General features: G+C 41.3%; 1 pseudogene; it reads right to left on the bottom strand.

Annotated features, from left to right (window-relative positions):
• Window positions 1-24,503: 24,503 nt before the first annotated feature.
• LOC115776520 (sodium channel subunit beta-3-like) lies at window positions 24,504-25,690 on the bottom strand (annotated as a pseudogene).
• Between the last annotated feature and the right edge of the window lie 78 nt (window positions 25,691-25,768).

The following is a 25,768-nucleotide window of genomic DNA, read 5'->3' as shown; positions in this document are numbered from 1 at the left end:
AAAACACACACACACACACCCTAGTTCATGGAGTCGGTGCTGCGGTACAATCGGTGTGTGGGCCTCTCTTTCTTGTGCTGTCGTTGTTCCATCAGCCAGCTTCAGTTAAGTTAAGCAAAAGCTGAAGTGAAACCTAGTTTTAAAAACAGGAAAAGGGTTCACTGCAGCCGCTTGTCTGTTTTTCATGATGCACTACTTGATCTTTGATATTATTTATTCATCCACTTATTGGATTTTACCTGAGACACTCACTGTAGCTCAGTGGGAAATTCAGAGCATTTTTTCAGTTCTGTTCTGTTTTTTTTTTTAAATTTGTAAATAATGCCCCAAAAGCAACAAAAGTACTACTACTCCTAATATAATAACTGGCAGGCTGTCATTTGTATCACTGATCTGCAGAGGTGGGAAGTAATGAAGTACAAATACTTTGTAGTACATGTTTCAGGTATCTACTTTATTTTTCTGACTACTTTTTACTTTACGCCCTACATTTTTACACAAATATCTGTACTTTCTGCTTCTTACAATTTCAAATAGATTTGTTACTTGTGTTTACTGTGTCTGAGAAAAGTTTGCATTTCCGGTCAGTGCACGTCCAAACATCAAACGATCTGAGCCTAAACGGAGGAACAATAACACATAAGAGACAGTTGTACTGGTGTAATCCTCCATCACGGGACTTATCACATACAAAGAGATTAAAGAGGCAAACCATATAATTTATGTATCAATTATAGCTCTATAATATAATGTCCCTAAGCTGTGCTTGCTGTCAGTGTAGGGGATGGAGATCAGCTCAGAGAGCTGTGAAATACTGGGTTACATCTTTGTGAGTTCACTTCATCACACAGAGCAGTACACCTCAGAGCAGCAGCAGCAGGTCAGCTGATCACAGCCTGCACACCAACATCATTTACTGCAGCTCACAATAGAAAGCTGTGATTCTTCTCCCCATGCAGAGCCACTACAGCTGATCTTAGGGTTCCTCCACCTTCTGAATCCCACTGTAACCCCTGAGTATCCTCATGTTTGTATTCTCATGTTATTTATATTATTACAATAATATATAATAAGGTTCAGTTAGCTGCACACACACAAATCACTGGTATAAATGTCCTCCAAAGAGCTACTTTTATTCTGAGTACATTTCAGAGCCTGTACGTTTTTACTTTTACTTGAGGTAAAGAAGTTGTGTGCACCCCTGTTAGTAAATGAGGGCCAATAGGGCTCACTAGAGTAACACTCTTAACCACCAATCTTTCTGTAACCTGTTCCACGAGGAGGGGGCAGAATGAACAAAAGCCTTTTACCCAGTTTGGTGCAGGCCAAATGGAACAGAAAGCAGCAACTGGTTCTGAGAATGGAAGGAAACAGTAAGGAACATCACTTCTCAGTGTAGTTAGAGCACAAATGTAGACAGTAATCCAAGTAATACCTTGGTGTACCAAGTGTACCAATGACAGGACCTGTGGATGGACAAAGCAGGCCACCTCACTCGAAAGTATAGGTCACAGTGATGTGTCGACACTTTACAGTTGGTAATAAACCTGAGGGAGGCATGGTATACAGTATCAACCATCCGAAGACATCGAGCAGAGACATTCATATACAACAAGTCTCCATAGTCCAATATAGACAAAAGTTGCAGCAACAAGCTGAACTAAATCTTGCTACTCTCTAGAATTTGAAACTACCATTAGCTTAGTCTGGTCTGCATTGAGGACGAGTTTTAAGTTAATTAATGAATGCTGGACATTAACAAATCCTTGCTGCAGGGATTCAATGAACCATGGCAGTAAATAACTATGTTGTCAGCATGAAAATGCAAGTGTGCACCTCATACATTTAGACCCAAGTCACTGACATAAATAATGAATAGAAGAGGACCTAATACAGATCTCTGGGGTAACGAAGTAACGAATTCAGGGCACAGGTCATCATGTTTAATGCAGTGTGTTACTTATTACTTTTAGTTATTACAGTTATAGTTATTACTGAGATAATTGTGAAATAAGTGACTGAATTCCCTGAAAAAATCTGACTGAGTCTAAATTTTAAGATATCATGATCTACAGTGTCAAATGCTTTCGACAAACCAATGAAGAGTGATGCACAGCATTATGGCTTTTCAAGTGTCATGACTGATAGTGTTCAACTGTGTTTTTTTACTGCATTGGCAGTGTGTTTGGGATCATTGTCATGCTGAAAATTAAAGCAGTTGTGAACTAAATGCTGTCCAGATGGTATTGCATGGTGGATTAAAATCTGACTCTACTTTTCTGTGTTCATGATTCCATCAATTTGACAAGTGGACTAAAAATGAGTGAAGAAGCAGCCAATGTCCAACAAAAAACTTTGAAAGAGCCTCAGAAAGCCTTGAAAGCTCAAGACCACTTCAAAACATTAAGAGAAAGTCTGACTCCTTGGAAGCAAATTTGGTCTAATATCATAGGCTCTGTAGCCTACAACATGAAGCCTACCTGAGGCAACAGTTGTTGTGAATTGGTGCTCAATAAATAAAATGGAATTAATTGAAAATTTATAGAAATTAGGGCTGGCTAAAGACTTTTCACAGCACTGTACAAGCAGATCCTGGCCTCTGGCAGACTGTGAAAATTGGGTATTGAGATTAAATTGTGAGACCTAACAGGCTTTTTAAAATATTGATAATTTTCCTAGCAGACAATTTTTAAGATTACAGGTGTTTCTTAAATGTAATCACTCCTTCTTTTGTACAGCTATGATTACCAACTATGTCTACACTCTTATAAATATGATTAAAGTTAATTATTTTGTCCATATTAACCATGGAGTTAAAATCAAATATTGATATATCCCTAACACACTGTACAACAAGTCTATAAATCTGGCAGTCTGTATGAACAGAGTGACCAAGAATTGAGTTGAAGTCTAGCTATCATGATGCAGCTGCGTATCACTGTGGGGACAACATGGATGAATTGGATATGTGCAGAACTGGGGCGGTGGTTGCTAGTTGACCGGAGCATGGAGTGGACCAGAGATATCATTCATTATGATTGGCTGCTGTAGAAGTCAACAGTTGTACTTTGGCCTTTAACTTTTCTGCTTGGTGTTGTTTCCTCTTCAGAGCAGAAAAAATGTTACAGCTGAGTCTGAACAGAACGTCACTCTGCCGTGTCGAGCTCCAAACAACAACATCATAGTTGTAGAGTGGAGCAGAGCTGATCTGGAGACAAAACATGTCCTTTTGTACCGGGATGAGCAATTTGATCCAGAAGCGCAGCATCCAGCTTTTAAGAACCGGGTGGATCTGCAGGACAGACAGATGAAGGATGGAGACGTGTCTTTGATTCTTAAGAACGTGATGATTAATGACACTGGAATTATGAGTGTCGCGTCAAGACAAGAATGAACCACAGAAGGAAGAGAGCTCTTCTGAAGACTCACCCCATCATCACCATCAACCTGAGAGTTGATCCTCCAGGTGAGTGAGCAGAGTTCAGTGTGTCTGTGATCAGAGGTGAAGCTGCTTCCTGGTTGTTGATGTTTGTTTCTAAAGATGTTGTTGATGAGACTTTGTAGAAAGCAGCTGGTCTGAGTGATGTGATCAGAGTGCAGTAGATAATGTCTGACAGCAGTTTGAAGAGGAAATGGATTCTGTTCTGTTCTTCACTCATCACCTACCTGACAGCTGACACCTCACACCTGTTTCTACCTGCAGGTCCAGGAGCACCTGTTGGTCTGATCGTTGGTCTCTCAGTTGCTGCTGTGTTCCTCATTGCTGCTGTTATTGGTTTGTTGATCTTAAATAAAAAAGAGAATTCAAACCAGTCTCCTGCTGACACTGAACATTGAGGGAGAGACAGATGAGGATATAATGAAATTAATGTCTGTGAGCGCTTTAATTTGGTGCTGAGATTTCCTTCTTTTCTTTTATGCAAAAAAAAAAATCAACAATAAGGCGAGAAAATGTTTTTAGCTTTAATGTTTGAACGTGTATTAAAACGTTTTGTTTTTTAATATCTGAAAAATAATCCAAAGTCAAAGTTGTGCCTTTAGCTCCATGAAAACCAGCTGGAAGTCTTCGTCCTGGTTTGAAGAGAGGAGTTTGTTAAGAACAAAAAACAGAAGAAAATCTGATGAATTATAAACATGTGTTCATGCTGTGAGGAGCGACTGTAGCTGCTGCTTTATGTGTGACTGCTGCCTCCTGCTGGGCTCTTTGAGTCTCTCTTTAACTGCATCAACGATCTGCAGGGTGAGAGGCAGGAACTTCTTGGAGTTGTCACTGAGAATTCAGGGAAGAGAGAGATGAGGATATCTCAAAACTGAAATCCATAACATTCCTGAATTTCAAAGGAGATTGTCTTAAATTTTCTTCTTCTTTGGTGCAAAACATGGAAATTCACGGTAAGAGCCATTTCCTGTGTTTTTATTTTGATTTACCGTGATTTTTATTTTGATTTATTGTGATTGTAGTTTGAGAGTCTGCATACTAGGGGCCTGTAAGAGTTAACAGTTTTTAAACAGGTTAGGAAATAATGACAGTCAGGTGTGCTGCTATCAGGGAGGAAGCCACAATTTTTTGACCTCCACTGTGGTTTGAGGTCGCTGGGTGGCCAGCAATAAAGCCTCACCTGTCGTTGCACGCAAGTTGTTTGTGTCGAGCTATTATGTGTTTACTTGTTATGGACACTAATATGAAATATATGAGATGAGCTTCACTGCATGGATGTGTGGATGGCATTCATTTACCCACGGGGATGTGTCAATCAACCAGTCACACTGTCACAGCAGCCCCACAGCAGTGGCTGTAAAGTGGTGGATCAAGTCACAATGTTACTATAAATACAATTTAACAGCAAATATTACAAATACATTATAAACTTGCTCACAGTTTGTTCCATTTATAAACAAAAGAGCTACCATGAATGCTATCAAACACGTTGTTTATGCTTTAATTTGCTAATTGTGGTCATTAAGGTAATACATTAAGGTAGTATTAATGATTTCAAAGCTGACAGTGATTCAGCTTCCTGTAAAATTGAGTTAGAGTCCGTTGGCAGACTGCCAAATCATCTTTTGTTGTCCTGTTTCAAAAATACAAAAATCATATGAAGTCATTATCAGAAAATCATGTTCAGTTCCTCCTAATGACCTCGCCTTGAAATGTTTATAAATAATTAATGTGTAACTATCTATGTAATGCATGCTAGATGACTGGTAAGTATCGTTCAAATGTTTCTTTTTTTTTCATCACATTTCAAAGTTGAGTTTTCTTTATCATTTCATACATCAGGCAACACTGACCAGCAGACCAAAAGGTTTTCAACAATAAATAACTCAGCTGTGAATGATAAAAATGAACAAAGTTCTCTCTGAGACCCTTAAACCAACCACACATTCATACAGCATTTATATAATGCCACTTCATCTACTTCACAAACACGGCTAACTTAGAACCACCAGTTAAACTGATGTGTATGACATATTTAGACTGTGTGACAAGCTTTAGTACCTGCAGGAAATCACCACACTTAGCCAAATTTACTCTGGAGCGAGTCAAACATGCCAAGTCCACACAGAAAGGCCCAAGCCAGGATTGGAACCTGGAACCATCTTGCTGTAATGGGACTGATAACCTCTGCAATTCAATTCAATTTTATTATTATAGCGCAAATCATGACATGGTTGGTTATGTAAAGACCCGACAATAATACAGAGAAAACCCAACAGTCAAAACGACTCCCCATGAGGAAACATTTGGTGACAGTGGGAAGGACAAACTCCCTTTTAACAGGAAGAAACCTCCAGCAGAACCAGGCTCAGGGAGTAAAAAGAGGTGAATGAAAAGAAGCACTCGGTGCATCATGGGAACCCCCAGCAGCCTGGTGGTGATCTGAAAAGTGGCTAAATTGGCAACAGTGCAGCACAATCTGCGTCTGGAAGGCCTGGTTGTTAACTGGACTCTTACTTATTTTTATAATGGTACCGCCTCGCGTCTGCCCCGAGGTCTCAAAGCCCCACACTGCCACCTAAAGTCACGTGACTACCAGTTTACCGTCCACCAGAGGGCGCATTAACACTGCAGGCTATTATAAAATCCAGCACACTGTGCATTGAAGGCGGTTTATTGGTGGAATGAAGAATTTATTTCACAAGAAAAAAAATCTTGATTTGTATCCATTAAAATATGAGTTGACTTAAAAAACGGAATTAATGTTGCATAATTCATGTGACACATTTACTGCTACCTCACATGAAATTTCTAATATTCAGGCATTAAATCATGTTCATTTTTATGTTCGCTGTATTTCACACTGAAACAGTTGTATGAAGTTCACAGCCAAACATCACATTCATAAACAGGAATTCATTCTTTTATGATGTAGAAAACTCTGAGTCACATTATTTGCATTATTATCAGTCTGCTCTACAGTGAATCAGCTGTGAGGTGCTGTGTGGAGCAGTCAGAGAGCAGCAGCTGGATTCCAGTGGTTGGACTGGTGGACGACTTCAGTGAGGAGTAGAAGACATTTGGCTCTGGTTAGAAACTGTGAACACAAACACACACAGGAGCAAAATATCAGCACAGAGTCTGTTTATACAGAGCAAGTGAGAGGATGAGGAGATGTTAGTGAGGATCAGAGCAGCCCACAGTTACAGTGACATGAAGGAGCTTTTTCAGGACAGGCCTCATATCAAAGTAAAGCTCTAAATCTTTCAGTGGATCTAAACTCAGCACTTCCTGTTTTCCTGCTGCTAATTCACCACCACAAGACCCACATGTTCTGCTCCACATACCTGCTGAACTTTGGACACATTTTCTGATGTTGTATCAGTAGTATGAAAAGTATCAGATCACAGCATGTGCAGACATGCAGTGATGCTTGGATACATTTTAACCCATAAATATTAAATAAACTGGAAATCTTCACGCAGGTCACAGATAAAGAAACAACAGGAGGCTGCAGCACTTTATTCTTACTACAGTAATTTTTACTGCAGTGAGGACGTGTGTACTTTTTCCACCACTACTGTAGTACTCTGAACTTAAAGTTTGTGCTTCCTTTCCCTTCTCATGCTGCTGGATACACATCATTAAGTAAAGGTTTAAATCTGAGAGGAAACAGGTTTATCATGTTTGCACTGAAAGAAGAGCAGCTGTGCCTGCAGGCTTTGGTTTCTCCTGTCTGATGAGACATCCAATAAATTTCATTCCACTTCACGATTGGTCCCACTTTTTGTTGATTCTTCACAAAAATTACAATTTTATATCTTTATGTTTGAAGCTGAAATGTGGCAAAAGGTTGAAAAGTTCAAGGGGGCCGAATACATTTGCAAGGCACTGTAGCTGGCTGGCACTTAGAGTGCGGATCCATTGAGACCGTAAGTTCCTTTCCTTTGTAGAAATAATTTTGAATTATGGATGTATATGCTTATTTGGTATTATGGGCTGATGGTTTGTAATGATAAAGTCGTGGTGCTGTTCAGTGTGTGCAGCAGAATGAGATGATGGTCCCCAGTAAAGCCATGTGTTCAGGTAATTTGGTAATGTTGAATAAGAAACACACAAGTGTGGAAGTGGCAGCAGTTATTAACAACCAGAAAACATGCACAACTGTTGTGATGCAGGAAACACACACGATCACCCATTGGTTACATTTTAACCACAGACCAGGATGCTCACCACCTCCACCTGTATGAGAAGTAAACAAACTGCTTGACAAACCAAACGCCTCACATCTCACTGCAGTCTGACACCGTTTGGCCATCAGCTGCAGAGCCGGCCCAAGGCAGCTGCATAGGGCCCCCTGACCACCAGGGGGCTCCAAGCTCACCTACATTGTGATTGAAACTCTGTTCTTTTTTTTTTTAACATGCCAGTGTCCTAAAATAAAGAAGAAACTATTCCACCTCTTCATATTTGTACAATTGCAACAGCACTAATTTATGGGTTGCTGACTGACTGCGTGTGTCAGCCTGAGTTCAGGTAGTTTGGGCAGCATCAGCAGTGCTCCAGGTGACCTGGCAGAGAGGTGGGAAAGGAGAAGATTAGAGAAAAAAGACAAAGTATGTATGTTTTAATATTTGATAATTATAAACCTATTCCAGCTGTCATAGGGCGAGAGGCACGGTACACCCTGTGCAGGTCGCCAGCCTGTTGCAGGGCCAACACAGAGAGAGACAACATCCACACTCACATTCACACCTGTGGGTAATTTAGAGTGACCAATTAACCTAATCCCAGTAACTGCATGTCTTGGACTGTGGGAGGAAACCCACACAGACATGAGAACATGCAAACTCCACTCAGAGAGACCCCAGACAAGGTGGAATCAAACCTAGGACCCTCTTGCTGTGAGGCAATAGTGCTAACCACCACCCCAAAACTAAAAAAATAAATATAAAAAAATCATGAATCCTAATAATACCAGTTATGCATACATTTCTGTAACTACTCATGTTGTTTGCATTTGAAAACAAAGCCAGAGGAAATGTGGAGCTCTGCTTCCATCTGACAGCTTCATATTTTACATGCTTGCATGTTATCAGTGTCACCCTGATAACTGTGAGTAATCAGGGTCACTTTCTACCACAGGTTGGTGCTATTGTCAGCATCAACTGACAATAAAAGTCGAGTCCTGGAGAACAAATTGGGCTGAAATTTCCAGCTGTCTTAACTGTTGTTTTCCAGGTTTTCCCATCTCAGATTCTGGGATAAATAAAGAATGAAGATAAAACCAACACTGGTTTCTGACTGATCCCAGAGCAGCAGGATTGCTGCTTTAGTTTGAAACAGTACACATGTCTGAGCATATCTCCTCTGATGAGGCACAGTTCCTTCCTCCCCTTCCTCTGTTGTCTAGTTGCCCTGTGGTCATGTGACAGCAGTGAGGAAGAGGAGCAGGGGTGGAGGAACTTCGAGGCTGTAAATGAAATACTGCAACAGTGAAGTGTGTTCTCTAATGTGGCAACGCCACCATGTAAGCACATGAAAACCGTTGTGTGTGTCTGTGTTTGTGTGTGTGTGTGAGAGAGAGAGAGAGAGAGAGAATGGGTGAAAGCACTTAGAGCTGCACGACTGATGATAATTGGTCCATATCTGACATGTTCAGTTCTCACTGCTGAGTGGACCTCAGCTGGATCACAGGGGACAGCACTGATGTAATTTAAAATGTAACACAAAACCATCCATCCATTTTCTTCCACTTTGCTTTTTCGGGGTGGGTGGAGGTTGGGGGGGCTGGAGCCTATCCCAGCTGTCATAGGGGCATGGTACCTATTAGAGTTAATATTTGCAGAAATAAGGAGGAAACAAAAGGAAGTCAAAGGAGGAGACGATGTGTAGCAGAGAGGAAGTACTGAGTCATTTAGTCTTTCCAGCAGGGAAGGAATGTTATGTCGTGTAGTGAGGTAAGCAGCTCTCTGATTGGTTGGCTGAATCTCGCTGGTTTGGCTCTACTGCTTTGGTTTGTTCATTCAACAGGTTTTTATTGCTGCACATGGTTTGTTATTCATGGTTTGTGCGATCTTCAACACAGATATGTGAAGAGGATGAAATAGAGGCCTGAGTGCTGGATTGAGCCTGAACCTGCTGAAGGTAACCACTCACTAACACTAACATCACTGCATGTGTAAGGCTAACGTGCTCAAGCTGAAGCTTGAAGCAGCTCAAACTAGAACAGGCAGTGAGCCCTGTTACATTAATACACAGTGTTACAGTAACGCCTGCAGGATTGAGTGCTTTCTGCAAACAGCTCCATCATCACTCAGGATGTTACCACATCACCTCCTGAGAGGTCAAAGACTGTGTGTGTAAATGATTGTTCCTTCTATTACAGCCGAGACCAGGCTGCAGAGGGCGTTAATGATTCATATTCATCTGTTTTACTGATACGACCTGTGGTTTTACTTTCTACACGACTGTGTAAAGTAATCTCCAACAGCTGAGGAAGCAAAACTATTACAGACACACCAAGTTCACCATGCAGCAAATGACATTCCAGGTGGATGAATCATTAAACAGTCACAAGTGCAGTTTAGGACCAGGTTAGTATTTAAAAGACACAAACAAAATGAGGTGCATTAAATTCATAGTTCACACTTTGTAAAGATTAGAGCTTTATTCTGCCTGCAAACTTTAAAATATGTCCATAAACAGTTTTTTGCCCTGTGGAGTGAGTTCAACACACCCTCAGGATCTTTCCATTATCTCCATTATCTATCACTTTCTCCAGCATTGGTGATCAGGATAAAGGGTCACACTCATTATGAACTCGATAACCACCAAGTGTGACACTTAATCACAGAGATAAACACGTAGGTCCTTTTTTACAAGGTCGAGGTCGCCGACATTCAGGTGTCCAGGGTTCTAGTTAGAGGCTCATCGTCGGTGCTGCGCCTGGCTGAGAATTTCAGCTATTAGCAACCAAAATAGATCGCTATCATTACAGTTAGCTAGTGTCACAGCCATTAGCACCTGCAAGCTGTCTTAACTTATTCATTTTATTCTTTTGGTAAAAAATAAAACCCCAACAACTCCCTCCTTTGACACCTTTACCAAGAAGGTGTCAAAATACACCACCATGGTTATTATCCTATTGATAAGAAAAACAATGCATGATTATAATTTAGTTTAAAGCTCAATAAGTCATTACAAAGCAGACTTGCTCTCTTGTGTGAGCCACTGAGTTTTTGTTATCTACATTTATACTCCACATGTTCAGCACACACATTTGTTTCAGGCAGACAGCTCAGGACCCCCATATTTATGCAGCTAAGGATGAAAAAATATAAAAAGCAATTAAAAGCATCATTATTACATACTCATAATAATATACTCATATTTTCCAAAATCACCCTCCTTTTCTATAAATTAAATCCAAACAAACAAATGCCAAAGCACGGGACACAAAATCATGATTATTCTGCAACGTAATTCAGAATATATCTGTTTAAAAGACATTAAATAAGATAATTATTCATTATCACACCTTCATTATTTGTTACTTATTAGGTAGATAATTGATCCTGACATTAGAGGTTCAGACCCTTTTTTTTTTTGTCTGTTCAGAGGAATCAGTCGTCTAATTTTTACAGTAACTGTAATAAAGACTAAAAGAGAAAAACTAGAATTTGTCCATCTGATTTCCGAAAACATTTTCCCATCATTAAAGATGCAGGATTTATTTATTTATTCATGCTCTGGAGAATTGAACTGCTATGATTAAGTATTATTTAGACTGAGTCAACAGCACGAGTCACATCTATGTCATTCTGCTCTGCGGTCAATGACCTTCTAGTAAAGTTAATCAGCATTCCTGATTTAATATTATAATTAACCCAATCTCAATTTTCTTTAATCTTGGCCTGAAAGGCACACAGTGACTCAAACTCTGCTGCTGTACCTTAAATGTGTTAAGAGCCCCACCGGGCACTCTGCATGAGAAGGACCCTTTGGGGCTGATTGTTCATTGGCATTACAACCTGGACCACTGAACAGACACCATTCCATTTTCTCGGAAAACTGAGGACACGGTCTGCATCCCCTCCTGTGGCGTGTTCCCACACCAATAATACAGGTATCCTAATCTCTCAGGTTTTGAATTGTTTTTTAGATCATGAAAATAAATTTAAAATTTCCCCTACTCTATATCTATTCTATTTCCCTCCTTTGAGACATAACAGAGTTATGTCTCAATAATTCAGCTCATCTATCAAAGGCAAACTGACTCTTTGTATTATTACCTTTTTTTCTTCAAAGTTTGATTTTCTTGAAAATTGATTGACTCAATTGACTCGATTAATTCTCCTTCCTCTTATGATCTATATCGGTTTTAATCAAATCTGCCAAATAATAAATGTAACTGCACAAAAGTGTAAATCAGGTCATTTCCTTTATTCCATATTTTCAAAACAGGTTAAATGGCCAGCTTTCACGCAACTGTTGTTCAAATTATTTTAACAAAACAAAAAGACAAAAATAGCAGAAATAATTCCCTCCACTCTCTCCTGCCTTCCAGTGTGGCTAATAAAGGCCTATAAAGATTACTGTTAGATTAACAGACCTGTGGTGTTTCGCTTCAACGGTTCTGGGCTGCATCGCCATCTAGTGGCGGATAGCTGCATAACAGGAAAATGTTTACCAGTGTTCCCATTAAGATAAGATAAGATAAGATAAGATAAGATAAGATAAGATAAGATAAGATAAGATAAGATAAGATAAGATAAGATAAGATAAAACTTTAATGATCCCACGACGGGAAATTGTGCATTACAGCAGCTCAATACAGAGAAAAATGAAAAGGATGAGTAAGAACAAATAACTAAACTAAAACTAAAATTCAATAGAATAAAATAAAATAGCAAAACACTATACACATATACATAAGCACTATATACATAAATATATATATCAGTGTCAATACCCACATTTACATATACACACAATACACACACGTCAAAACACTATATAAAGATATCAAAATATTATATACATTTGTAGCCGGTAAGGTACACAGCATACACGGTATGCATTATATGGGTGAGTGTAATAAATAAAATGTATCTGACTGTATGGATAAAGTGATGGCAGAGGAGGTAAAGTGTCCAAGTGACTCAAGACATTATGATGCGTTATACAGTCTAACTGCTGTTGGGATGAATGACCTGCGAAAGCGCTCCTTCCTGCAGCGAGGATGTTTCAGTCTCTGACTGAAGGAGCTGCTCAGTTCACCCACGGTCTCATGAAGAGGGTGATGGGGGTTGTCCATGATGGATGTCAGCTTTGCTAACATCCTCCTCTCACCCACCACCATCACAGACTCCAGAGGACATCCCAACACAGAGCTAGACCTCCGCACCAGTTTGTCGATCCTGCTCCTCTCCTTTCGGTGCATCCACCCCCCCAGCAGGCCACTGCGTAGAAAAGGGCAGATGCTACCACTGTGTCATAAAAGGTCTTTAACAGAGTCCTGCAGACACCAAAGGACCGCAGTCTCCTCAGCAGGTGGAGTCGACTCTGGCCCTTCTTATACAGGACGTCTGTGTTTGTAGTCCAGTCCAACTTGTTATTGAGATGAACACCCAGGTACTTGTAGGAGACCACTGTCTCAATGTCCTTTCCCTGGATGTTCACCGGTGCTGTAGGGGGTGACTCCTGAAGTCTATGATCATCTCCTTCGTCTTGCTGGCATTGATTTGGAGTGCGTTGTTCTCACACCAGCCGACAAAGTCACTGATGACCCCCCTGTATTCCTGGTCGTTCCATCTGATACGCATCCAATGATGGCCGTATCATCTGAGAACTTCTGTAGGTGGCAATGGTCTGAATTGTACCTGAAATCTGAGGTGTACAGACTGAACAGGAAGGGTGAGAGGACCGTGCCCTGTGGCGCCCCCGTGCTGCAGACTACTACATCAGACACACAGTCATGGCACCTCACATACTGTGGTCTGTTGGTGAGGTAGTTGATGATCCATGCCGTCAGCTGCCTGTCCACTCCGGCTCCCTCCATCTTCCCTCTCAGTAGTGCAGGCTGGATGGTGTTGAAAGCACTGGAGAAGTCAAAGAACATGACCCTCACAGTGTTCCCTGCCTGCTCTAGGTGAGAGAGGGATCTGTGCAGCAGGTAGATGACGGCATCGTCCACCCCGATGCCAGGCTGGTAGGCGAACTGCAGGGGGTCCAGCGCTGAGCTCACCAGTGGGCGGAGGTGGTGCAGGATGAGCCTCTCCATGGTCTTCATCAGGTGAGACGTCAGGGCCACAGGTCTGTAGTGGTTGGACTCCCTGGGATGTGCGATCTTTGGCACTGGAACTATGCAGGAAGTCTCCACAGTTTCAGGAACCCTCTCCAGATTCAGGCTCAGGTTGAAGATGTGCAGGACCACCTGACAGAGCTGGTCTGCACAATCCCTGAGCAGTCTGGAGCTGATTCCATCAGGACCCGCTGCCTTCCTGATCTTCGTCTTCCTGAGCTGACTTCTCACCTGATCAGATGTGAGGTGGATGTGAGGCTGGTTTGGGTGGTTGATGGGGCTGGCTCCGCTGTGGGTGAGGGTGAGGAGAGCGCAGGCAATGATGGCATTGCACCAGGAGAGAGGGGGGTCAGCATAGGGAAGGGGGCAGATGGGAGCTGAGGGGTGGGGGAGGTGGTCAACGACCCAGAGTCAAATCTATTGAAAAACAGGTTTAGGTCGTTAGCCCACCCCCGGTCAGCAGACACTGTGGCTCCTCCATTGTCCTCAAAGTGGCCAGAGATTTTTTTCATGTTTCTCCAGACTTCTCGGACTTTGTTATGTTGGAGCTGTTCCTCCATCTTCCTCCTGAAGCTCTCTTTGCCTCTCCGGATCTTGTATTTTATTATTTATTATTCCTACTCTGTCTTCTACATGATAATTCCAGTGATTTTTGGCTACTTAAAGTATCTTTATAAACCTGTGATGCTATAAATAAATATTTATGTTTATATTTAAATGTGGATAAATAAATATTTTAAAGACACTTTTTCTGCTGCATAATAAAATAAAATTATGCTTTGAAGCAGAGAAATAAAATAAGCAGAGATTTTCAGCTCTAACTGAATCTATAACTCCTCTATTTTCTCTTCTCTCTAATCACATGTGTTTGCATGTGTGTGTGTGTGTGTGTGTGTGTGTGTGTGTGTGTGTGTGTGTGTGTGTGTGTGTGTGTGTGTGTGTGTGTGTGTGTGTGTGTGTGTGTGTGTGTGTGTGTAAATGTGTCAGGTTCAGTGTGACCAGGAACAGGAACTGATTCAACTACCAGGAAACGTCAAATATTATGCGGTGCACAACAAAGCAGGTAAGCAAAGCAGTCAGTTTACCCAGCCTGCCTGTTGGAGGGCTGAGCTTCATCCTGGTAAACTCAGCCTCTCTGCTGTCTTCAGACAAACTGCAGCCTCATCATGAGACTCTGATCCTGGAAACACAACATGGATGCTGGAAAATCTGGGATGCTCTGCTGGATTCTGCTGTTTGTCTTCTTTCCACTGCCTACATCTGCAGGTGAGAGTTCACTCTTCAGTTTAAGCATGTCTTTATTTATCTAAACAAAGTGAGCAGTCTGATGTGTTTATCAGGGTCACTGAGTGTAACTGTGTTCCTTTAATCCTATAAATATGAATAAAGTTCATTTTTTGGCCATAATGGAGTGAAAATCAAATATGTTACTTCCCTTAAGTACTCACAGGCTGAGTCTATAAAGTGCTGATTTGTAAGAACAGAGCCGTCATGATGGGATGAACACAGCCCTGGCAGGAGCTGCTTTAAAGCTTATTAAAGCAGAGGCCAGCAGTCTCTCTCTGATCCTCACTCTGATTGGCTGCTGTAGAAGTGAGCAGTTGTACTTTGACCTTTAACCTCTCTGCTCTGTGCTGTTTCCTCTTTCAGAGCAGAAAATCATCACAGCTGAGTCTGGACAGAACGTCACGCTGCCATGTCGAGCTCCAAACAACAACATTGTAGTTGTAGAGTGGAGCAGAGCTGATCTGGGGAGAGAATATGTCCTTTTGTACCGGGATGGCGACACTGTTCCAGATGAGCAGCATCCAACTTTTAAGAACCGGGTGGATCTGCAGGACAGACAGATGAAGGATGGAGACGTGTCTTTGATCCTGAAGAACGTGACAGTTAATGACACTGGAACATATGAATGTGGTGTCGTCCTGGGAGATAAAAACCGCAGGAGCAGAGCTCACCTGAAGACTGACCCTATCAGCATCATCTACCTGAGTGTTTGATCCTCCAGGTGAGTGAGCAGATAATATCTGACAGCAGTTTGAAGACTGTCACCTACCCGACAGCTGACACTTCACACCTGTTTCTACCTGCAGGTCCATCAGGAGGACATTATGGACTGATAGTGAGTCTGTTAGTTGTTCCTGGGCTTTTCATTGCTGTTTTTTTGTGGTACAAAAAACATCAACAACCAGAGAGGCCATACCAGCCTCTGTTGAACTGCAGCCTGTTTGAAACGTCTCCAGTTTCCAGATTAGGTCAACAGAGGACGCCGTTGCCACAGCCCTCTGCTCTGCTCTCTCCCACCTGGAGCAGGTGGAACTACGCTCAGCTGCTCTTTGTGGACTTCAGCTCCTTCCTGGCAGATGGTGACCAAACTGTCATACCCGGGAATACCCACACTCCACCTAGTGACACTAGTGAGTGGAGTATGGAGTGTAAGAGGCTAGTTTGGGAATGGCAGTGTCGCCCCTGGTGTGTCAATAAGAACACCTCAGGAGTCCCAGTGTCTTCAAAGAGTTTATTTTGGGTTTATGCAGCACAGCCAGACACAGATTCAGCACAGGCTCAGCCGATATGCTTCACAGATGAAAGTTGTTGGTCTAAGAAAGGAAATAAAATAAACACTGGTTTGTGAAAGCTAACACTAATATAACTAAACAAACTAGCCGCTAATGCCAGAAGTGTTATGACGACAGGGAGCAACCACATCTAACAACGAAAGCAACAATCATCAGCAATGCACAATCTTGCACCTGACACAAGGTGAATAAATCCACGGCCATGTGAGCCGTGAACCTCGTTTACTACCTGTCTTTGGATCCAGGACTTCTTGACAGACCATTCCCAGAGGGTAAAAGTAGGCTCCGCCTCTCCTCAGCCTTCAGCCTCAGCTCTGGCGCTCCACAGGGCTGCGTACTGAGTCCACTACTCTTTACCCTCCACACACAGGACTACACCCGAGCAAGTGCATCATGAAGTCTGTGCATGACACCACCATGGTGGGGCTCATCTCAGGGGACGTTGGGTCAGTGGTTGAGGTGCTGCTGCTGTTGGTGCAATAAGAGCAACTTGACTCTGAACATCACTAAGACAAAGGAGATGGGAGTAGATTTAAAGAGGGCATTAAATGTCATTTAACCTCTGTTCACTGTAGAGGACGGAGTAAAGATGGTCTCAGATGTTTGGTTCCTGGGAGTGCACCTGGAGGACAACATGACCAACACTGTCAAAAAGGCCCAGCAGAGACTGCATTTCCAGAGGGTTCACAGGAACAACAGTCTGACCCTAAATCTGCAGGTGTCCTCCTGCTGTTACTCTGCAGAGAGCATTTTGACTGTTTGTGTGTGTGTGTGTGTGTGTGTGTGTGTGTGTGTGTGTGTGGTGTGTGTGTGTGTGTGTGTGTGTGTGTGTGTGTGTGTGTGTGTGTGTGTGTGTGTGTGCGCACAGCAGCAGAAAGAAACCCTGAACAGGATATGCAGATGAGGATGGATGGAGGCCAGATTACTTCTTTCCATTGTGTGTGTTTCTGCTCACAGGTGCAAAACACAAGTATCATTAGACAGGTGCATAAGGTACCTGCATTTATGCACTTTTCTACTCTCACTGACCACTCAAAGTGCTTTCAACTAACTATACATTCATACTCACAGGAGTACCCACAGGAAACCCACTACAGGTTCTCTGGAGTGGGTCCCAGGGAGGATTCAAGAACCTTCTTGCTGTCATGTGACTGTGATGACATTTGCACCACCCTCTGACCTCTGTATGACCTCTGTTGCTTATGTGCACCTTATGTGCTGTTTTTACTATTTGGCTGTTTGGAGATTCCCCCATGATCCTTCAGAGACAGTTCCCATGACAGCATCAGGGTCCTCCCCGACCTCTGTCACCACTGTCCATAAAATATACACACAGATGTAACATATAGAGTTTCACAGCTTCAAGATTCCCTAAAATCTCAAATTTTACAGTGTTGGCTTTTAAAATCCACCTGAGGGTTCAGCCTCAGCACTTCAGGAAATGTCACCAAGTTTCAGACTAAAATAATAAACATTTAGGGAGTTCTTACTGCTGTCAGATGTCAAAAAGGGTCAAAATTAAATGAACCCAACAGGATGTCAGTGATAGTCCTGTTGGGCCATACAAGCTTGATTAGCACTTAGCATGAGGAAGCTATTTGCCTGTGAGAAACTTTGTTCATGTAGAGCTTGATTACTGACCACAGTGATGAACTTCTGTGGTTTGACTTTTGGATGACAAACAAAGCAAAAGCTTCAGGTCCACAAACTACACTGAGCAGGCATGACGTCACTCCATCCAAGCTGAATGAGAGCTGCTGTCTGCAGAGAGAGCTGCATTCAGCTGCTCCCTTCTGTCACAAGGAGTCGCCACTGCGCAGCTCAGCAAGCAGCTTCATTTGGATAAATATGACAATTGAAAACACATCATATATAAATATCAGATTAAAGCAAATATTCCATCTGATCTGTAATCCATGAGCAAATTGTTTAAAGGCTTTTTAGTTTGCAGACAGAGCTTACAAAGATGAGCTCTTAGTTCGCTGATCTTTCTCCAGACTGGCCACTTCCTCTGGAAATCTGTTTTCCTGGCAGATCCTGACAACTGCCCACTCAGCCTGGTCCAGTTCCTTCACAGTGAGTCCTGATCACAGGGATCTTCTTAAATTTGCTCATCTCCTCCTCTACAGCTGATGGCCGCTCGTCTTTGAAGATGTCAGACTTGTGCCAAGGTTCCCTGAGCCATCTGATCTGAGTGGGCTTTTATATGTTCTATTGGATCCTGTGGTGCTGCTGTTAGAGAAAGTTATACTGTCCCGTTGTGCTGTGGTGGTGCTGATGGAGAAATGGTGGAGCACTCGTTCTTATGCTCCCCTCTGGTCCCAGTTAACCTGCTGGGCAGAAATTAGATGTGTGCATTTAAATTGTGTCTCATTTCCATATTTGATGGAGGTGAAACAGAGAAACACAGTCATGCCTCAAATTTGAAACAGCTGTGGATTACAGCTTCACAATCACACTGTTCTTCACACAAACAGACTCACAAACGTGTGTCAGCACCGCTCACCGAGGTTGCTTTCATGCTGCATCGTGCTGCACATGTCTTTGCAGGCCCTGACACAACCTCAGAAACCCACTGGTTCAAAGTGCCCAATGTTGTCATTATTACTTATTATTATTACAGGACAGCACGCTCTTCCTCTGTGCCTGCCTCGTCCCACCACAGTGGAAGCTGTTCATTGTTTTCATTCTGTACCTCGTGTCTCTCTGAGCAAACACAAACTGATGTTTGAGCTGAGCCGACATGTTTCCTTTGGGACCTGGAATGTTTTCCATTCCTGTAATTAGTGTCAGCTGCTCTCCCACCTTTTGCGTGTGTTATCTTGTGTTAATCGTCAGTCTTCCCTCTGTTCTTTGTTGTGTCTGTCTCTACCTGTTACGGCCAGTTCACGTATAATTAGTGAGATCTTTGCATTTAAGCTGCTCCTTAAATTAACCCCACCTTCTGAGTCCTGCATTGTGGGTCCATTCCCAGCATTCCACACAGCCTGTCATTCTAATTAACTTTTTTAACTTTTATTTATTTGGGACAATGCACATTAATAAACAATCAATACTTAGTACAGATTGTAAATGAGCCAGATTATAGCATATTTGCTAATTTGCATCTGTAGTCCCTAGGCAGAAGGACAAACAACAGAAAACATCATGAATATACAATAGTAGTAAAAGACAACACATTGACAAACATTAAAACAATATACAAATGGAAAAGAAATAAAGGAGAAAAAAGAAAAAATAAAATAAAATAAAAATAAAAATTAGTGAAAGTGCGAACATGTCTGGGAACTTTTAATGAAATGCTTAAGGTGCTTTTTAAAAGTACTGTAAGTGGAGCATTCTCTGATGTTAGTCGGTACAGTATTCCAGAAATGACCCCCTCTGACTGACAGAACCGTTTGTCCAAAGGTTGTTTTTCTACGGGGGATCTCAAGGTCTCCTCTGGAAGAGGCTCTGGTGCCAAAACCTCGGTCAGTTCTTGATTTAATATATGTTGAAAGTGGAACTGGAGCTAGTCCATGAAGAACTTTATAGATCAAGCAGCTATTTTTAAATTTAATAAAATTTTCAAAATTGAGCATATTGTATTTTTCCAAAATATTACACTGATGATATGATAAGGGCTTTTGATCAAGGATTTTTATAGCCTTTTTAAATAATATTTCTATTGGTTTTAAGAACGTATCTCCAGTGAGTGACCAAGATGTAATGCAATAATCTATATGTGATAATATCATTGAATGTAGAAAAACCTTAGCTGAAATAATTGTCATTGATGGTCTAATTTGTTTGAAGTTATTTACATTAAATTTAATTATGCTTGCTGTAAGTTTTATATGTTTTTTAAAAGACAGTGTGGGATCCAGTGTGACCCCAAGGTACCTGAAATCCTGCACAAGATCAAGCTCTTCGCCCCCCAGGAACACACTAGACCGCTCCAGTTTTATAGGTTTTTTTGTAAACATCATTGTAACTGTTTTTTTCTTATTCAGCAGTAAGGAGGACTGAAGGAGCCAGTGTTTATATTCTCCAAGGCTAATGTGAGGATTGAAGATGCTTCCTGAGGACTTTTTGCAGGTGTAAAAATAACAGCATCATCAGCATACATTTGGAAGTGGACACTTTGACACACATTTGGCAAATCATTTATATACAAAGAAAACAGGACTGGTCCCAAAATAGAGCCCTGGGGAACCCCTGCTGGACAGTCAAGGTATGACGACATTGTGCCCCTGACAGACACAGACTGTCTCCTGTTGGATAAATAAGATTGAAACCAAGCTAATGCATCTTCGGCAAAGTTAAATAAGTCAGTTTGGACAGAAGGACCTGATGGTCCACTGTATCAAATGCCTTCTTTAAATCTAGAAAGACTGCACCAACACAGGTGGTTTTATCGAGCAGGGATTTCACTGTTTCTATAAGGACACAATTTGCCGTCTCTGTGGAATGATGCTGGCGAAACCCGAACTGCATGGGGTGCAGAAGAGAATGGTGGCTGAGATGTTTGTTTCAGCAGCTTGGCAATCCATTTTTCTGCAACCTTAGAAACAACAGGGAGGATGCTAATGGGACGATAGTTAGAAATATTTGATTTGTCTCCTGATTTAAAAATTGGTGAGACTATGGCAGCCTTCCAACTTGCTGGGACTGTTGCCATTCTGATGGATAAATTTATCAGATGTGTTATGGACAACCAGTGCATCTTTGTGTGTTTTTAAAAAGTGTGTGTCAAGCCCGTATGCATCTTTAGTTTTTGAAGCCCTCATTGATTGAATTATACTAGCGACTTCCATATCTGTAATTTGATCTAATCTAAAAAGAGGCTGTCCAGAGTCATTAGAATTGCAAACTGTCTCTGACTGACTAAACATATGTCTTATTTCATCAATAGACTTAATGAAAAAGTTATTGAACTCAGTTGCTAATTCTTTTGGATAATCAACAACTTGTTATTAACTTTTATTTCCAATCTATCATTGATCATTTTATGTTCCTTACCTATCAGTTTATTTATGTTTTGCCATATGATTTTGACGTTTCCATTAGCACCTTTGATTACATCCAGAAAGAAATTTGCTTTGGCTTTACGTAATGCATTAGTAGTTTTATCCTCATGGAAGTAAATCTTTGCCTATCAACAGTCAACCCAGTTTTCAAAGAGGTTTTAAGCAAAATGTCTCTTTCTTTCATAAGTTTTTTACAGTAGTTATTTAGCCATGGCAGTTGTTTTTTCCTTATATTTTCTTTTCCCCTTTTAAGAAAAGGTTCCATAAGTTCTGTGATTTTTGAATTAAATATTTGAGAGTTGAGTTCAATATTATCTTCCAAAAACAATTCGGGCCAATTTACTTCGTTTATAATATCTTCAAGATTTGAATGTGAATGTTTTGGAATAATTTATGATGATTATTAAAATTAGCGGTATTGAATCGTTTTTTTACTTAATTTGCGGGAGAAAAGTACAATATTATGATCAGAAAGACCTGTAATGAGATTATATGTTTTAAGAATCCTCTCAGCATGATTTGTAAATAAAAGATCTATGAGAGTTTCAGAATGATTTGTTAATCTAGTTGGGTTTTCTATTATTTGTGTTAAATTAAAATAATCAGTAATTCGTTTAAGATTTGTTCATTCTTTCTTTACATTCCAATTAATATTAAAATCACCCAGTAAAATAATTTCTTTAAATTTATCACAATGATCAAGAAGAATCCTAAGTTGATCATAGAAATCATTTTTTGCTGTGGGCTTTCTATACATACATACTATTATAAAAGACATTGTTTCAGAAAGTGATATCTCTACACCAACACATTCCAAAACTATTTCACTTGGCCATTCAATCATTGTACACTTAAGAGTATGTGGCAGTGGTGATAATCTGAGCAGGAATCTTATATTTGTTGGCATCAAATGAATTTAAAGTCAACTTTGTATCCATGAATATAATTTATTAACACGGCCTCCTGCTGGGTTTTGCTTTTTCTGCATTCTGAGGCCAGCATTTAGTCCTGAGGGACAGTTGTGCAAGTCCAAACAGTTCCCTCTGTGAGTGTCAAGTTGCTGTAATCAAGAGTCTGTCTGGTGGTTGTCTGAGCAGCAATGAGCTGTAAAGGTACCAACAAGCCTGTGCCCATCTGTCTCAAGTCTGCATCAGTGTTTACATTCTGTTATGCTGTTCAAGCGTGTCTGTGCATTCAAAGGATTCCATAAAGAAAAAGAAAACGTACAGATGACGTTAGGTGCAGAATACAGCAGAAATAAATGGCAAAAAAACACTGAATGATGTTCATCTGTGACTGCCATTCATCAGTGACGTTAAAGACTCACATGGTGATATTTACTCAGATATGCTGAGTACATATCACTTTGGAAAATGTTCAGGGGACTTTCTGTGCACCAGAAATTCTCTTTCTCTTTCTCTTCCACTGAAAACCAACATGTCTCTGCTGCCTCTGTTTATCACAAATATTAAAAGGCTTAAGAAAGCTTGAAAATCTCCACAAATATCCACATTAAATGAGTTGATAGCTGCAGCATTTTACCAAAAAAAACAAACAATCAAAAAAAAAAAACACTGACAAATATCAATAAAGATCCTTTCAGTCAGATAAAGCCTGCAGGTGAAGGAGGCTGATGGCCTGCAGAGTGCACACATGCATTTACAGTCAGGTCATCAAGTGCAGATATTTGAACTGTTACCAAGATTAGAGCTGCAGTCAGTGAGCTGAGGGTGCTCTCAGTTACTGTGGTCCTGCTCTTGGAGCTGCCTGCTGATCTGAGATCAGTCAGTGCACGCATTCAAAGACAGACTCAAAACCATTTTCATCACAGGCTTATGTGAATTCATGTTTTTATTAAATTTAGTGTACCTGTAATAAAATGTGCTCTACAAATGAAACTGTTGTCACTGCCATTACAGGATATGATGGAGTCCTAATGTGAAGTGTGTTAGTTTGGTGTGTATGCAGTGTTTCACAGAGCGATTAGACCACCCAGAGTAAGATTTATGCTACAGCTGCTCTAAAGAATAACTCATTCATTTTATGTTTCTGAATCGTGAATCCACCAGTATGTGCAAGCTCTTTAATCAAAGCATTTTAATGCTAAATATAATTATTTAATTTACCATTTTACAAAAGCAGAAACATAATAAAACACATAATGTGTTGATTAAGATGCCAAATTAGTTATTCTCTTGACTCCTGAACAGATAAAGTGAGTTTTAGTGGGTGAATGTTATGCTTGATGACTGAGTGCAGGTGTTGGCTCACATTTGAATAAAAACAACAACAAAAAAGGATTCAGTTTCCGATTTCTCATTCAATTCAATTCAATTTTATTTTATTTATAGAAATCCAGATAGAAATCTATCAGAGGCACACGGTGAGCCCTTAAACATGTACAATGATAATAAATAAATAAAATATAATCAGAATCAGAATCAGAATCAGAATCTTTATTGTCATTGTACACAGAAGTTGCACAACGAAATTTAAAATGCATCCTTTCTAGGTGCCTCAGACAATAAATAATAAACTAATAAAAATATGAGTGATAAAAATGATTACTAAAATACAGTGCACAATAGTAAATTAAGATGAATCTAGCCCCAATACACACACCAACGCACGCACACAGTCAGCACTACCACCCCACATCACTGTCCAAACCACACAGAGTTCAGTTCAATGATAGCCCTGGCATAAAAGCTGTTCCTCAGTCTGTTTGTTCTGGCCTTCATTGTCCTGAAACGTCTGCCTGATGGCAGTAGCTGAAACAAGGAGTGTCCAGGGTGTGAGGGGTCCTGGAGGATGTTCTGTGCCCTCCTGGCAGCGGGCATTGAACAGTTCCTGGAGGGAGGGCAGGGGACAGCCTATGATCTTTTGAGCCGTGTTGATGATTCGCTGGAGTGTTTTCCTGTCTGCTGCTGTGCAGCTGTTGAACCACACGCACAGACAGTAGGTCAGGATGCTCTCTACAGAGCAACGGTAGAAGGACACCAGCAGATTCTGGGTCAGATAGTTGCTCCTAAGAACCCTCAGGAAATGCAGTCTCTGTTGGGCCTTCCTGACAATGCTGGTCGTATTGATACTCCAGGGTGTCATCCGCAAACTTAATGATGCAGTTACTGGCATGTATGGAGGTGCAGTCATGTGTGTAGAGGGTGAAGAGTAGGGGACTCAGCACACAGCCCTGTGGAGAGCCGGTGCTGAGGCTGATGGCTGAAGAGAGGTGGGGACCTACTCTTACCCTCTACATAAACATGTAGAGTAATAATACGAGGTCACTGATTTATTTTTCATAGAGAAAGCTGTCACATTTCTAGAACAGCATCATCACATTTCAGATTAGCCGTGTCCTCGTTAGGAGGCTTGTCTGGATGTTGCTTCTTATTTCGACTAGCTCGCCAGTGCAGCACAGCAGCAATGATGGCAACAACCACAACAGCAACAAGAGCAACAAGACCAGCAACAACGATCTGAAGAGTCGCAGCTCCAGCCTTTTCAGCATCAAGCATGTTTCCATCTGCAGCTTCTTTATCCATGACTTGTTTCTCCAACACATGTTGATGTGTTTCATCTGCAGAGGAAACATTCAGAAACATTCAGAAACATTGAGAGCCAAAGCAGCAGAAGAAGAGTGTGTGTGTTCTACAGGTGACTCTATGAAGAGAACAGCTTCAGATCTTCATCAGAAGAAAACATCTGAGAGCAGTAAAAACATTTCAAATGTATCTACAGTTACTGAGTCAGACTGCTGCTGACCATCTACACAAGTATGATGAGCCTCTGTGTCAGCAGCTGCTCTGCAGAGGAGGCTGTGGGTGGATGTTAGCTCAGTGCCTGTTGGCTCATGAAGCTGGGAGGAGGTGTAGCTTTCATGTAGTAAAGAGATGCTGGGAGGAGGAAACTTCAGATTTTCAGTTTTTATTCTACAATTAAAAATGTCTTCTCTTCTTTTTTCACATTTACCACCTGAGTGTGAGCTCCACAGACTCACCTGTGACTGTGAGGTTGATGAAGTGGCTGATCTCAGTGTGAGCTCTTTACTACTCCCATAGTTCCTCACTGCTATGTGACACTCATAAATCCCAGCGTCATTAAACGTGACGTTCTCCAGGATCAGAGAAACGTCTCCGTCCTTCATCTCCGGGTTCCTCAGCTTCACTCGGCCGTGGAAAGATGGATGCTGGTAGTTTTTATAGGAGCGTCTGTTCCTGTAGAAGTAGACGTAGCCGTCTGTGTTCAGCTCAGGTCTGCTCCACTTCAGCACTGAGATGGTTTCATTTTTGGAGATCTGACACTGAAGAGTGACGTCCTCTCCAAGCTTCACCTGCACATCCTGCTGCAGAGCTGAAGGAAAAAGAATAAATAGTTTTTTTCTCACTCCACTAAAATTGGAATACTATACTTGAAGCTGATGTTTCTATGATAC

This window comes from Archocentrus centrarchus, unplaced genomic scaffold (assembly GCF_007364275.1).
Source record: "Archocentrus centrarchus isolate MPI-CPG fArcCen1 unplaced genomic scaffold, fArcCen1 scaffold_33_ctg1, whole genome shotgun sequence".
Classification (NCBI taxonomy): Eukaryota; Metazoa; Chordata; class Actinopteri; order Cichliformes; family Cichlidae; genus Archocentrus; species Archocentrus centrarchus.
The sequence above is the reverse complement of the archived record's forward strand: the minus strand, read 5'-3'. Positions and strand labels throughout refer to the sequence as shown.